Raw genomic sequence first — 14,171 nt, 5'->3', positions numbered from 1 at the left:
GTCCGGGACAAATTCGAATCAAAGTGGGATGCTGGCATCCAGGATGCTAGCATCCTAGTATAATGGTAGCTTAATAGATAGCTGAGACACTAAAGATCACGTGGGTCATGAAATTTTGGGAATGAAAAAAGTGTCAGTGCGATGGTTGCTCAATTCAGACAAGAAGGTCAACTGCGAGATAGAGAATCAGAAGGAGTCAACGAAATATGGTACAGACCAGACACCAAAAAACAGTGGGTAGCGCGAAGACTGTGCTATCTACCGAAAAGGTGATTTCCCACCGTTTTTATTGGAAATCGGTGTGTTAACTACCTGTAGAAGTTGAAAACTGCTCAGGGCTTTACTATGTTGAATTATACGGCCGATTCTACGTCGAATTAAAGAAAAAACGGACCCATTTGGTGACGAAAAAACTGTTCTTTCATACTGAGAACGAACCGGCTCAAATTTTCGACGTCGCCTCGGCTAAATAGGTCGAATCCGGCTCTATAATTGGCCCCGTGCTAATTCTTCTTGTACCAAACTTGAGGTAGTCAACGGGCAAAAATTTGAATCGAACGAGGAGGTTATTGCCACCGTAGTAACTTACTTTGCAGACCTCTACAAAACTTCTTTTACAGATAAGTTAGAGGAGTTAGAGCTGCGAATATTTTCGATTTTTCATTTGTAGTCCGTTGAAAGTACCGTCCAAAAGATTTTTTTAAGAAAATTTCATTGGAGGGAGTAAAAAATAATTAAAAATTACCATTTTTTTTTTTATTAAAATATTAGATAAACGTGAAGAGATACCAGAGAAGAGAAACAAAAAATGTTGGGGGTGAAATTTTCTATAAAACCGCCTCAAATTACGTAATTTGTCATTGAAACCAAGACATTTCCAATAAACCATCGAAATTTATATAAAAATTAAAAATTGAAAAACACGAATTTTCACAAAATCAACATGAACAACTTTTGCAATTAAAAGATTCAGTAGTTCTTTTTTTAATAGTGTAATCACTCAAAACATCTCATTTTTATTTGTTTAAATCAACAATTTCACCTGAAAATGGACACAAAAAGTGATAAAACTAATCAAGCGGTCACCCTATTGCGACAAGGCTAGAGTCATCGAGAAGAAGCCATTAACATGAGTCTTGATTATCAAGAGGTTAGTGTTCGAGTCCAACAACAGCTCAGTGAAAAGCGAGGAATGGCTGTGAGTGGTTGGACACTTTGAAGAAAGACTTAAGGCGGTTACTGGTCCTAAATTAACCCCAACCCGTCTACGATTTACCAAAAAAAAGACGTCAATTGGACTGATGGACAATGGGGCTCCATTCTCTTCTCAGGCATGAGTCAATCTGTTATTTCCAGAGTTTACCTCTTGATTATCAAGAGGTTAGTGTTCGAGTCCAACAAGAGCTCAGTCAAGATCGAGGAATGGCTGTGAGTGGTTGGACAGTTTGAAGAAGACTTAAGACAGTTACTGGTCCTAAATTAACCCCAACCCGTCTACGATTTACCAAAAAACACGTCAATTGGACTGATGGACAATGAGGCTCCATTCTCTTCTCAGGCGAAAGCAAAATGTGCCTGCATGGTAGCGATAGAACAGGACGAGCCTATGGAAGACCTGGAAACCTTTTTCATTGTTCAAAATATTTTTTCTTTACCAAAATAACTCACTAACAACATACGCTATAAAGCTAAGACTAACGAAAGTCAAAAATGGGCAGGATGGGCATTGTTTTAATAATTTCAGATCAAAATTGAGATTTTGGGCTATAACTTGAGGATTTCTAGGAAAAGGAATCCCGTAATGAAGAAAATATGGTAATCGAAGGATATATAGAAGGAGTGGTAGCCCAATAATAAAGTGGGTACAAATTTTTGAGGTATACAATCGCCTATGACCAAAAAATTCAAAAAAAATCATCTAATACACGTAAATAGAAATAACTTCAGTCATGAAGCCCAAAATTACATGGTCGTTTTACAATAAAAACAAACTCAGCAATTTAAAGGGATTTGCAGGATTGTGGTGATGGAATAAGAACCTCAACCGTATGGAGAGGCTTTTGGAAGTTGACCTGAAGACAAGAAAAACAAAGAAAAATCATTTTCTAACCAATAAAATGATAAGAAAACACTTGGCAAGGCTCAACTATGTCAATTAAATCCAAGAAAGACCTTTGGAGGGATTTCCTAGATTAGAGTGATGAAATGGGGGCTTCAACAGTACATACGTTGATTCGAAGACATAAAAACAATTTATAACTCAGAAAATGATGCAAAAAGGCACAACAAAGACAACCACGGACCTTTAAAGATCAAGGAACAACGGGGCTCTGTTCAGAGTGTGTCTGCAGAAGACCTGGAGAAACGTGGCTTCTGGAGGAAGATCCAGGATGATTTGGTCAATTCATTGGTAGCTAAAACCCACTAAAAATATAGACCAATCCTTATAAAGTTGAAAGTAATTGCTTTGAGTAGCTTAAATCAGGAAAATATTGGAAACTACTACCTGTTTCAATTAATTATCCATCGTTATATCCCTCGTTCTACGTAATTGATTTTCACTTGCAACAATTGTTAAAATTTATAATATCATTTCAAAAAATATCCGTACGTACGTATAATAATAACGAGTTTTTATTAACAGGTGTCAAATCGAAATGATGTTAAACAAACTGTAAGTGATTTTTCGAAATCGGGTCGAAGGGCCGGTTTTAAGTAGACGACGGCGCCGGGTGTTGTGAACCGATACCCCGGCTGAGGTTGACTAACACAATCTTCTTTACGAATTCTTTCTCGTAGGTACTTGTTTTGTTTTGGTCGTGGTCCATCTGGTTATCACGAGCGCACCCCATCCGGAAAAAGGGGTAACTTTTTATTCGAATTTATAATATATTTTGGTACAACCGCCTTGAAAAAATTCGTATTCAATTATTATAACCAATAATTTTAAACATCGGGGACATGAAACACGAAATAAGGTTCTTACTCATCATAAATAATAAAAAAAAATTGATATTTCCAATATTTTTTGTTCCCATTTAGTTTATTTTAGTTTGAAAACCAAAATCTCAATAATTTATTGGCAAATAAAAAATCTAAAAACCCCGAAATCTGCATTTAAATAATTTTTTTCCAAAAATATCGTATTTTTTTCTGAAATTACATACAAAAACGAAGATTTTGAAAAAAAAATCAATTGAATATCATAATTAAAACAATTTTTACAAATTATTGAAAAAGAAATTCAAGATTTGTTAGAAAAACCATTTTTTAGGTTAAGTTGGGTTAGGTTAAGGCTGAAACCCACTAGAAACACGCCACGCCACCCCACGCCACGCGTCGAATATGTGTAAATATGTTTTTCCATTTATATGAGTATTTGAAATCGTCCCACGAGGGATGGCGTGGCGTGTTGGGGGCAATTAAATTAAATGGAAACACATATTCCCATATATTCGACCCATGGCGTGGGGTGGCGTGGCGCATTTCTAGTGGATTTCGGCCTTTAGGCATCGTTTCAAGCTCTATGAGTTATTCCAAACTATATATTTTCGAACTACACTGTTTCAATACATTGTTTTGTACCAATACAACTGTAGATTCACTTTTTCACAGCTCCACCCGTTTCTATGACATATTTTGTGTCCTCACCTCCAACCCAACCTACATACTCAACCCTATGCACTTTTGTCACCGACGTGATACGGAAGTCTTACCAATATTTGTTAATTTCAAGCTAGTGGATTGAATTATAAACATCAAATGGAAATATCAAGAAAAAAATATGTGTACGTCACTGCTAACTGTATATAATACATGCTAACAAGACTGGATTGGGTTCCCTCCGCACCACACGAGATCCACAGTCTGGTTCTATTATCTTTAATCTTATTCCAACCTAGAACCCGTACCGGTAAACCAAGTAACTACTCACCTCCAAAATGGGTACTTACTTGAATTTTTCAACTCAATTCACTACTCGTATTTACGCAATTGAAAATATCGATTCAATATCGGATTTTTTTTATCTAAATTTATTTAAAAATACATGAGATTGTCGAATGATGTGATGATGTGAAATTTATTTTTTTATCGAATCTGTTACGGGGGCGGATGGTGAATAAACGCCACAGATCTTTCAAGAAAATAATTATTATGTAATTTACATACACTATAATAGATTATGTATGATTTTATGAAGCACTGAAGTTTTTTTTAGGACTTTCTAGGTCTTTACGACGATTTGAATTGAATAACAATATACTATAATAGATTATGTATGATTTTATGAAGCACTGAAGTTTTTTTAAGGACTTTCTAGGTCTTTAGGACGATTTGAATTGAATAACAATATACTGTAATAGATTATGTATGATTTTATGAAGCACTGAAGTTTTTTTAAGGACTTTCTAGGTCTTTAGGACGATTTGAATTGAATAACAATATACTATAATAGATTATGTATGATTTTATGAAGCACTGAAGTTTTTTTAGGACTTTCTAGGTCTTTACGACGATTTGAATTGAATAACAATATACTATAATAGATTATGTATGATTTTATGAAGCACTGAAGTTTTTTTAGGACTTTCTAGGTCTTTACGACGATTTGAATTGAATAACAATATACTATAATAGATTATGTATGATTTTATGAAGCACTGAAGTTTTTTTAAGGACTTTCTAGGTCTTTAGGACGATTTGAATTGAATAACAATATACTATAATAGATTATGTATGATTTTATGAAGCACTGAAGTTTTTTTAAGGACTTTCTAGGTCTTTAGGACGATTTGAATTGAATAACAATATACTGTAATAGATTATGTATGATTTTATGAAGCACTGAAGTTTTTTTTAGGACTTTCTAGGTCTTTACGACGATTTGAATTGAATAACAATATACTATAATAGATTATGTATGATTTTATGAAGCACTGAAGTTTTTTTAGGACTTTCTAGGTCTTTACAACGATTTGAATTGAATAACAATATACTGTAATAGATTATGTATGATTTTATGAAGCACTGAAGTTTTTTTAAGGACTTTCTAGGTCTTTAGGACGATTTGAATTGAATAACAATATACTATAATAGATTATGTATGATTTTATGAAGCACTGAAGTTTTTTTAAGGACTTTCTAGGTCTTTAGGACGATTTGAATTGAATAACAATATACTGTAATAGATTATGTATGATTTTATGAAGCACTGAAGTTTTTTTAGGACTTTCTAGGTCTTTACGACGATTTGAATTGAATAACAATATACTATAATAGATTATGTATGATTTTATGAAGCACTGAAGTTTTTTTAAGGACTTTCTAGGTCTTTAGGACGATTTGAATTGAATAACAATATACTGTAATAGATTATGTATGATTTTATGAAGCACTGAAGTTTTTTTAAGGACTTTCTAGGTCTTTACGACGATTTGAATTGAATAACAATATACTATAATAGATTATGTATGATTTTATGAAGCACTGAAGTTTTTTTAGGACTTTCTAGGTCTTTACGACGATTTGAATTGAATAACAATATACTATAATAGATTATGTATGATTTTATGAAGCACTGAAGTTTTTTTTAGGACTTTCTAGGTCTTTACGACGATTTGAATTGAATAACAATATACTATAATAGATTATGTATGATTTTATGAAGCACTGAAGTTTTTTTAAGGACTTTCTAGGTCTTTAGGACGATTTGAATTGAATAACAATATACTGTAATACATTATGTATGATTTTATGAAGCACTGAAGTTTTTTTAAGGACTTTCTAGGTCTTTAGGACGATTTGAATTGAATAACAATATACTGTAATAGATTATGTATGATTTTATGAAGCACTGAAGTTTTTTTTAGGACTTTCTAGGTCTTTACGACGATTTGAATTGAATAACAATATACTATAATAGATTATGTATGATTTTATGAAGCACTGAAGTTTTTTTAAGGACTTTCTAGGTCTTTAGGACGATTTGAATTGAATAACAATATACTGTAATAGATTATGTATGATTTTATGAAGCACTGAAGTTTTTTTTGGTACTTTCTAGGTCTTTACGACGATTTGAATTGAATAACAATATACTATAATAGATTATGTATGATTTTATGAAGCACTGAAGTTTTTTTTAGGACTTTCTAGGTCTTTAGGACGATTTGAATTGAATAACAATATACTGTAATAGATTATGTATGATTTTATGAAGCACTGAAGTTTTTTTTGGTACTTTCTAGGTCTTTACGACGATTTGAATTGAATAACAATATACTATAATAGATTATGTATGATTTTATGAAGCACTGAAGTTTTTTTTAGGACTTTCTAGGTCTTTACGAAGATTTGAATTGAATAACAATATACTATAATAGATTATGTATGATTTTATGAAGCACTGAAGTTTTTTTTAGGACTTTCTAGGTCTTTACGACGATTTGAATTGAATAACAATATACTATAATAGATTATGTATGATTTTATGAAGCACTGAAGTTTTTTTAAGGACTTTCTAGGTCTTTAGGACGATTTGAATTGAATAACAATATACTATAATAGATTATGTATGATTTTATGAAGCACTGAAGTTTTTTTAAGGACTTTCTAGGTCTTTAGGACGATTTGAATTGAATAACAATATACTATAATAGATTATGTATGATTTTATGAAGCACTGAAGTTTTTTTAAGGACTTTCTAGGTCTTTACGACGATTTGAATTGAATAACAATATACTATAATAGATTATGTATGATTTTATGAAGCACTGAAGTTTTTTTAAGGACTTTCTAGGTCTTTAGGACGATTTGAATTGAATAACAATATACTGTAATAGATTATGTATGATTTTATGAAGCACTGAAGTTTTTTTTAGGACTTTCTAGGTCTTTACGACGATTTGAATTGAATAACAATATACTATAATAGATTATGTATGATTTTATGAAGCACTGAAGTTTTTTTAGGACTTTCTAGGTCTTTACGACGATTTGAATTGAATAACAATATACTATAATAGATTATGTATGATTTTATGAAGCACTGAAGTTTTTTTAAGGACTTTCTAGGTCTTTAGGACGATTTGAATTGAATAACAATATACTATAATAGATTATGTATGATTTTATGAAGCACTGAAGTTTTTTTTAGGACTTTCTAGGTCTTTACGACGATTTGAATTGAATAACAATATACTATAATAGATTATGTATGATTTTATGAAGCACTGAAGTTTTTTTAGGACTTTCTAGGTCTTTACGACGATTTGAATTGAATAACAATATACTATAATAGATTATGTATGATTTTATGAAGCACTGAAGTTTTTTTTAGGACTTTCTAGGTCTTTAGGACGATTTGAATTGAATAACAATATACTGTAATACATTATGTATGATTTTATGAAGCACTGAAGTTTTTTTAAGGACTTTCTAGGTCTTTAGGACGATTTGAATTGAATAACAATATACTATAATAGATTATGTATGATTTTATGAAGCACTGAAGTTTTTTTAAGGACTTTCTAGGTCTTTAGGACGATTTGAATTGAATAACAATATACTGTAATACATTATGTATGATTTTATGAAGCACTGAAGTTTTTTTAAGGACTTTCTAGGTCTTTACGACGATTTGAATTGAATAACAATATACTATAATAGATTATGTATGATTTTATGAAGCACTGAAGTTTTTTTAAGGACTTTCTAGGTCTTTAGGACGATTTGAATTGAATAACAATATACTGTAATACATTATGTATGATTTTATGAAGCACTGAAGTTTTTTTAAGGACTTTCTAGGTCTTTAGGACGATTTGAATTGAATAACAATATACTGTAATAGATTATGTATGATTTTATGAAGCACTGAAGTTTTTTTTAGGACTTTCTAGGTCTTTACGACGATTTGAATTGAATAACAATATACTATAATAGATTATGTATGATTTTATGAAGCACTGAAGTTTTTTTAAGGACTTTCTAGGTCTTTAGGACGATTTGAATTGAATAACAATATACTGTAATAGATTATGTATGATTTTATGAAGCACTGAAGTTTTTTTTGGTACTTTCTAGGTCTTTACGACGATTTGAATTGAATAACAATATACTATAATAGATTATGTATGATTTTATGAAGCACTGAAGTTTTTTTTAGGACTTTCTAGGTCTTTAGGACGATTTGAATTGAATAACAATATACTGTAATAGATTATGTATGATTTTATGAAGCACTGAAGTTTTTTTTGGTACTTTCTAGGTCTTTACGACGATTTGAATTGAATAACAATATACTATAATAGATTATGTATGATTTTATGAAGCACTGAAGTTTTTTTTAGGACTTTCTAGGTCTTTACGAAGATTTGAATTGAATAACAATATACTATAATAGATTATGTATGATTTTATGAAGCACTGAAGTTTTTTTTAGGACTTTCTAGGTCTTTACGACGATTTGAATTGAATAACAATATACTATAATAGATTATGTATGATTTTATGAAGCACTGAAGTTTTTTTAAGGACTTTCTAGGTCTTTAGGACGATTTGAATTGAATAACAATATACTATAATAGATTATGTATGATTTTATGAAGCACTGAAGTTTTTTTAAGGACTTTCTAGGTCTTTACGACGATTTGAATTGAATAACAATATACTATAATAGATTATGTATGATTTTATGAAGCACTGAAGTTTTTTTAAGGACTTTCTAGGTCTTTAGGACGATTTGAATTGAATAACAATATACTGTAATAGATTATGTATGATTTTATGAAGCACTGAAGTTTTTTTTAGGACTTTCTAGGTCTTTACGACGATTTGAATTGAATAACAATATACTATAATAGATTATGTATGATTTTATGAAGCACTGAAGTTTTTTTAGGACTTTCTAGGTCTTTACGACGATTTGAATTGAATAACAATATACTATAATAGATTATGTATGATTTTATGAAGCACTGAAGTTTTTTTAAGGACTTTCTAGGTCTTTAGGACGATTTGAATTGAATAACAATATACTATAATAGATTATGTATGATTTTATGAAGCACTGAAGTTTTTTTAAGGACTTTCTAGGTCTTTACGACGATTTGAATTGAATAACAATATACTATAATAGATTATGTATGATTTTATGAAGCACTGAAGTTTTTTTAAGGACTTTCTAGGTCTTTAGGACGATTTGAATTGAATAACAATATACTGTAATAGATTATGTATGATTTTATGAAGCACTGAAGTTTTTTTTAGGACTTTCTAGGTCTTTACGACGATTTGAATTGAATAACAATATACTATAATAGATTATGTATGATTTTATGAAGCACTGAAGTTTTTTTAGGACTTTCTAGGTCTTTACGACGATTTGAATTGAATAACAATATACTGTAATAGATTATGTATGATTTTATGAAGCACTGAAGTTTTTTTTAGGACTTTCTAGGTCTTTACGACGATTTGAATTGAATAACAATATACTATAATAGATTATGTATGATTTTATGAAGCACTGAAGTTTTTTTAAGGACTTTCTAGGTCTTTAGGACGATTTGAATTGAATAACAATATACTGTAATAGATTATGTATGATTTTATGAAGCACTGAAGTTTTTTTTAGGACTTTCTAGGTCTTTACGACGATTTGAATTGAATAACAATATACTATAATAGATTATGTATGATTTTATGAAGCACTGAAGTTTTTTTAAGGACTTTCTAGGTCTTTAGGACGATTTGAATTGAATAACAATATACTGTAATAGATTATGTATGATTTTATGAAGCACTGAAGTTTTTTTTGGTACTTTCTAGGTCTTTACGACGATTTGAATTGAATAACAATATACTATAATAGATTATGTATGATTTTATGAAGCACTGAAGTTTTTTTTAGGACTTTCTAGGTCTTTAGGACGATTTGAATTGAATAACAATATACTGTAATAGATTATGTATGATTTTATGAAGCACTGAAGTTTTTTTTGGTACTTTCTAGGTCTTTACGACGATTTGAATTGAATTACAATATACTATAATAGATTATGTATGATTTTATGAAGCACTGAAGTTTTTTTTAGGACTTTCTAGGTCTTTAGGACGATTTGAATTGAATAACAATATACTGTAATAGATTATGTATGATTTTATGAAGCACTGAAGTTTTTTTTGGTACTTTCTAGGTCTTTACGACGATTTGAATTGAATAACAATATACTATAATAGATTATGTATGATTTTATGAAGCACTGAAGTTTTTTTTAGGACTTTCTAGGTCTTTACGACGATTTGAATTGAATAACAATATACTATAATAGATTATGTATGATTTTATGAAGCACTGAAGTTTTTTTTGGTACTTTCTAGGTCTTTACGACGATTTGAATTGAATAACAATATACTATAATAGATTATGTATGATTTTATGAAGCACTGAAGTTTTTTTTGGTACTTTCTAGGTCTTTACGACGATTTGAATTGAATAACAATATACTATAATAGATTATGTATGATTTTATGAAGCACTGAAGTTTTTTTTAGGACTTTCTAGGTCTTTACGACGATTTGAATTGAATAACAATATACTATAATAGATTATGTATGATTTTATGAAGCACTGAAGTTTTTTTTGGTACTTTCTAGGTCTTTACGACGATTTGAATTGAATAACAATATACTATAATAGATTATGTATGATTTTATGAAGCACTGAAGTTTTTTTTGGTACTTTCTAGGTCTTTACGACGATTTGAATTGAATAACAATATACTATAATAGATTATGTATGATTTTATGAAGCACTGAAGTTTTTTTTAGGACTTTCTAGGTCTTTAGGACGATTTGAATTGAATAACAATATACTGTAATAGATTATGTATGATTTTATGAAGCACTGAAGTTTTTTTTGGTACTTTCTAGGTCTTTACGACGATTTGAATTGAATTACAATATACTATAATAGATTATGTATGATTTTATGAAGCACTGAAGTTTTTTTTAGGACTTTCTAGGTCTTTAGGACGATTTGAATTGAATAACAATATACTGTAATAGATTATGTATGATTTTATGAAGCACTGAAGTTTTTTTTGGTACTTTCTAGGTCTTTACGACGATTTGAATTGAATAACAATATACTATAATAGATTATGTATGATTTTATGAAGCACTGAAGTTTTTTTTAGGACTTTCTAGGTCTTTAGGACGATTTGAATTGAATAACAATATACTGTAATAGATTATGTATGATTTTATGAAGCACTGAAGTTTTTTTAAGGACTTTCTAGGTCTTTACGACGATTTGAATTGAATTACAATATACTATAATAGATTATGTATGATTTTATGAAGCACTGAAGTTTTTTTTGGTACTTTCTAGGTCTTTAGGACGATTTGAATTGAATAACAATATACTATAATAGATTATGTATGATTTTATGAAGCACTGAAGTTTTTTTAAGGACTTTCTAGGTCTTTACGACGATTTGAATTGAATAACAATATACTATAACAGATTATGTATGATTTTATGAAGCACTGAAGTTTTTTTTAGGACTTTCTAGGTCTTTAGGACGATTTGAATTGAATAACAATATACTATAATAGATTATGTATGATTTTATGAAGCACTGAAGTTTTTTTAAGGACTTTCTAGGTCTTTACGACGATTTGAATTGAATAACAATATACTATAACAGATTATGTATGATTTTATGAAGCACTGAAGTTTTTTTTAGGTCTTTCTAGGTCTTTAGGACGATTTGAATTGAATAACAATATACTATAATAGATTATGTATGATTTTATGAAGCACTGAAGTTTTTTTAAGGACTTTCTAGGTCTTTACGACGATTTGAATTGAATAACAATATACTATAACAGATTATGTATGATTTTATGAAGCACTGAAGTTTTTTTTAGGACTTTCTAGGTCTTTACGACGATTTGAATTGAATAACAATATACTATAATAGATTATGTATGATTTTATGAAGCACTGAAGTTTTTTTAAGGACTTTCTAGGTCTTTAGGACGATTTGAATTGAATAACAATATACTATAATAGATTATGTATGATTTTATGAAGCAATGAAGTTTTTTTAAGGACTTTCTAGGTCTTTAGGACGATTTGAATTGAATAACAATATACTATAATAGATTATGTATGATTTTATGAAGCACTGAAGTTTTTTTAAGGACTTTCTAGGTCTTTACGACGATTTGAATTGAATAACAATATACTATAATAGATTATGTATGATTTTATGAAGCACTGAAGTTTTTTTTAGGACTTTCTAGGTCTTTACGACGATTTGAATTGAATAACAATATACTATAATAGATTATGTATGATTTTATGAAGCACTGAAGTTTTTTTAAGGACTTTCTAGGTCTTTACGACGATTTGAATTGAATAACAATATACTATAATAGATTATGTATGATTTTATGAAGCATTGAAGTTTTTTTAAGGACTTTCTAGGTCTTTAGGACGATTTGAATTGAATAACAATATACTATAATAGATTATGTATGATTTTATGAAGCACTGAAGTTTTTTTAGGACTTTCTAGGTCTTTACGACGATTTGAATTGAATAACAATATACTATAATAGATTATGTATGATTTTATGAAGCACTGAAGTTTTTTTAAGGACTTTCTAGGTCTTTAGGACGATTTGAATTGAATAACAATATACTATAATAGATTATGTATGATTTTATGAAGCACTGAAGTTTTTTTAAGGACTTTCTAGGTCTTTACGACGATTTGAATTGAATAACAATATACTATAATAGATTATGTATGATTTTATGAAGCACTGAAGTTTTTTTAAGGACTTTCTAGGTCTTTACGACGATTTGAATCGAATAACAATATACTATAATAGATTATGTATGATTTTATGAAGCACTGAAGTTTTTTTAGGACTTTCTAGGTCTTTACGACGATTTGAATTGAATAACAATATACTATAATAGATTATGTATGATTTTATGAAGCACTGAAGTTTTTTTAGGACTTTCTAGGTCTTTACGACGATTTGAATTGAATAACAATATACTATAATAGATTATGTATGATTTTATGAAGCACTGAAGTTTTTTTAAGGACTTTCTAGGTCTTTACGACGATTTGAATTGAATAACAATATACTATAATAGATTATGTATGATTTTATGAAGCACTGAAGTTTTTTTAGGACTTTCTAGGTCTTTACGACGATTTGAATTGAATAACAATATACTATAATAGATTATGTATGATTTTATGAAGCACTGAAGTTTTTTTAGGACTTTCTAGGTCTTTACGACGATTTGAATTGAATAACAATATACTATAATAGATTATGTATGATTTTATGAAGCACTGAAGTTTTTTTAGGACTTTCTAGGTCTTTACGACGATTTGAATTGAATAACAATATACTATAATAGATTATGTATGATTTTATGAAGCACTGAAGTTTTTTTAAGGACTTTCTAGGTCTTTACGACGATTTGAATTGAATAACAATATACTATAATAGATTATGTATGATTTTATGAAGCACTGAAGTTTTTTTAGGACTTTCTAGGTCTTTACGACGATTTGAATTGAATAACAATATACTATAATAGATTATGTATGATTTTATGAAGCACTGAAGTTTTTTTAGGACTTTCTAGGTCTTTACGACGATTTGAATTGAATAACAATATACTATAATAGATTATGTATGATTTTATGAAGCACTGAAGTTTTTTTTAGGACTTTCTAGGTCTTTACGACGATTTGAATTGAATAACAATATACTATAATAGATTATGTATGATTTTATGAAGCACTGAAGTTTTTTTTGGGACTTTCTAGGTCTTTACGACGATTTGAATGAATAAAAATTTTCTCTATCGCCACTGATTGAAATCGTTCAATCTTTACAAACTTTAAAGTATTATTGATTTATTTCCATAAAAAAAAAAAATAAATTATAACAAAGCCTACGTTCCTAAATGACTTCCATTCAATTTGAATTTATGATGTTAATTTATTACACCCTCTGAAAATCCTGTCGTTGACTTTTGAATATAGTTTCCGACTGTTATAATCGAAATAGTTTCAATTATATCGCGTAAAATGATGAGTCAAAACGGGTGCTAAAACGCGTGCGA

General features: G+C 29.3%; 1 protein-coding gene across 2 annotated transcripts in view; it reads right to left on the bottom strand.

The window, feature by feature from the left end:
• LOC130450277 (uncharacterized) overlaps positions 1–14,171 on the bottom strand; it is a 43,964-nt gene that overhangs the window by 15,232 nt on the left and 14,561 nt on the right. The window contains exon 1 of one of the 2 annotated variants that reach the window (XM_056788598.1): positions 3,935–3,995. The exons of the other annotated variant lie outside the window; for it this stretch is intronic. The gene's annotated coding sequence lies outside the window, so the exon portion shown is untranslated. Of the gene's footprint in view, positions 1–3,934; positions 3,996–14,171 lie in introns of those variants that run through there. 2 annotated transcript variants of the gene reach the window in all.

Source organism: Diorhabda sublineata, chromosome 11, assembly GCF_026230105.1.
Source record: "Diorhabda sublineata isolate icDioSubl1.1 chromosome 11, icDioSubl1.1, whole genome shotgun sequence".
Classification (NCBI taxonomy): domain Eukaryota; kingdom Metazoa; phylum Arthropoda; class Insecta; order Coleoptera; family Chrysomelidae; genus Diorhabda; species Diorhabda sublineata.
This window is presented reverse-complemented; position numbering and strand designations above follow the sequence as displayed.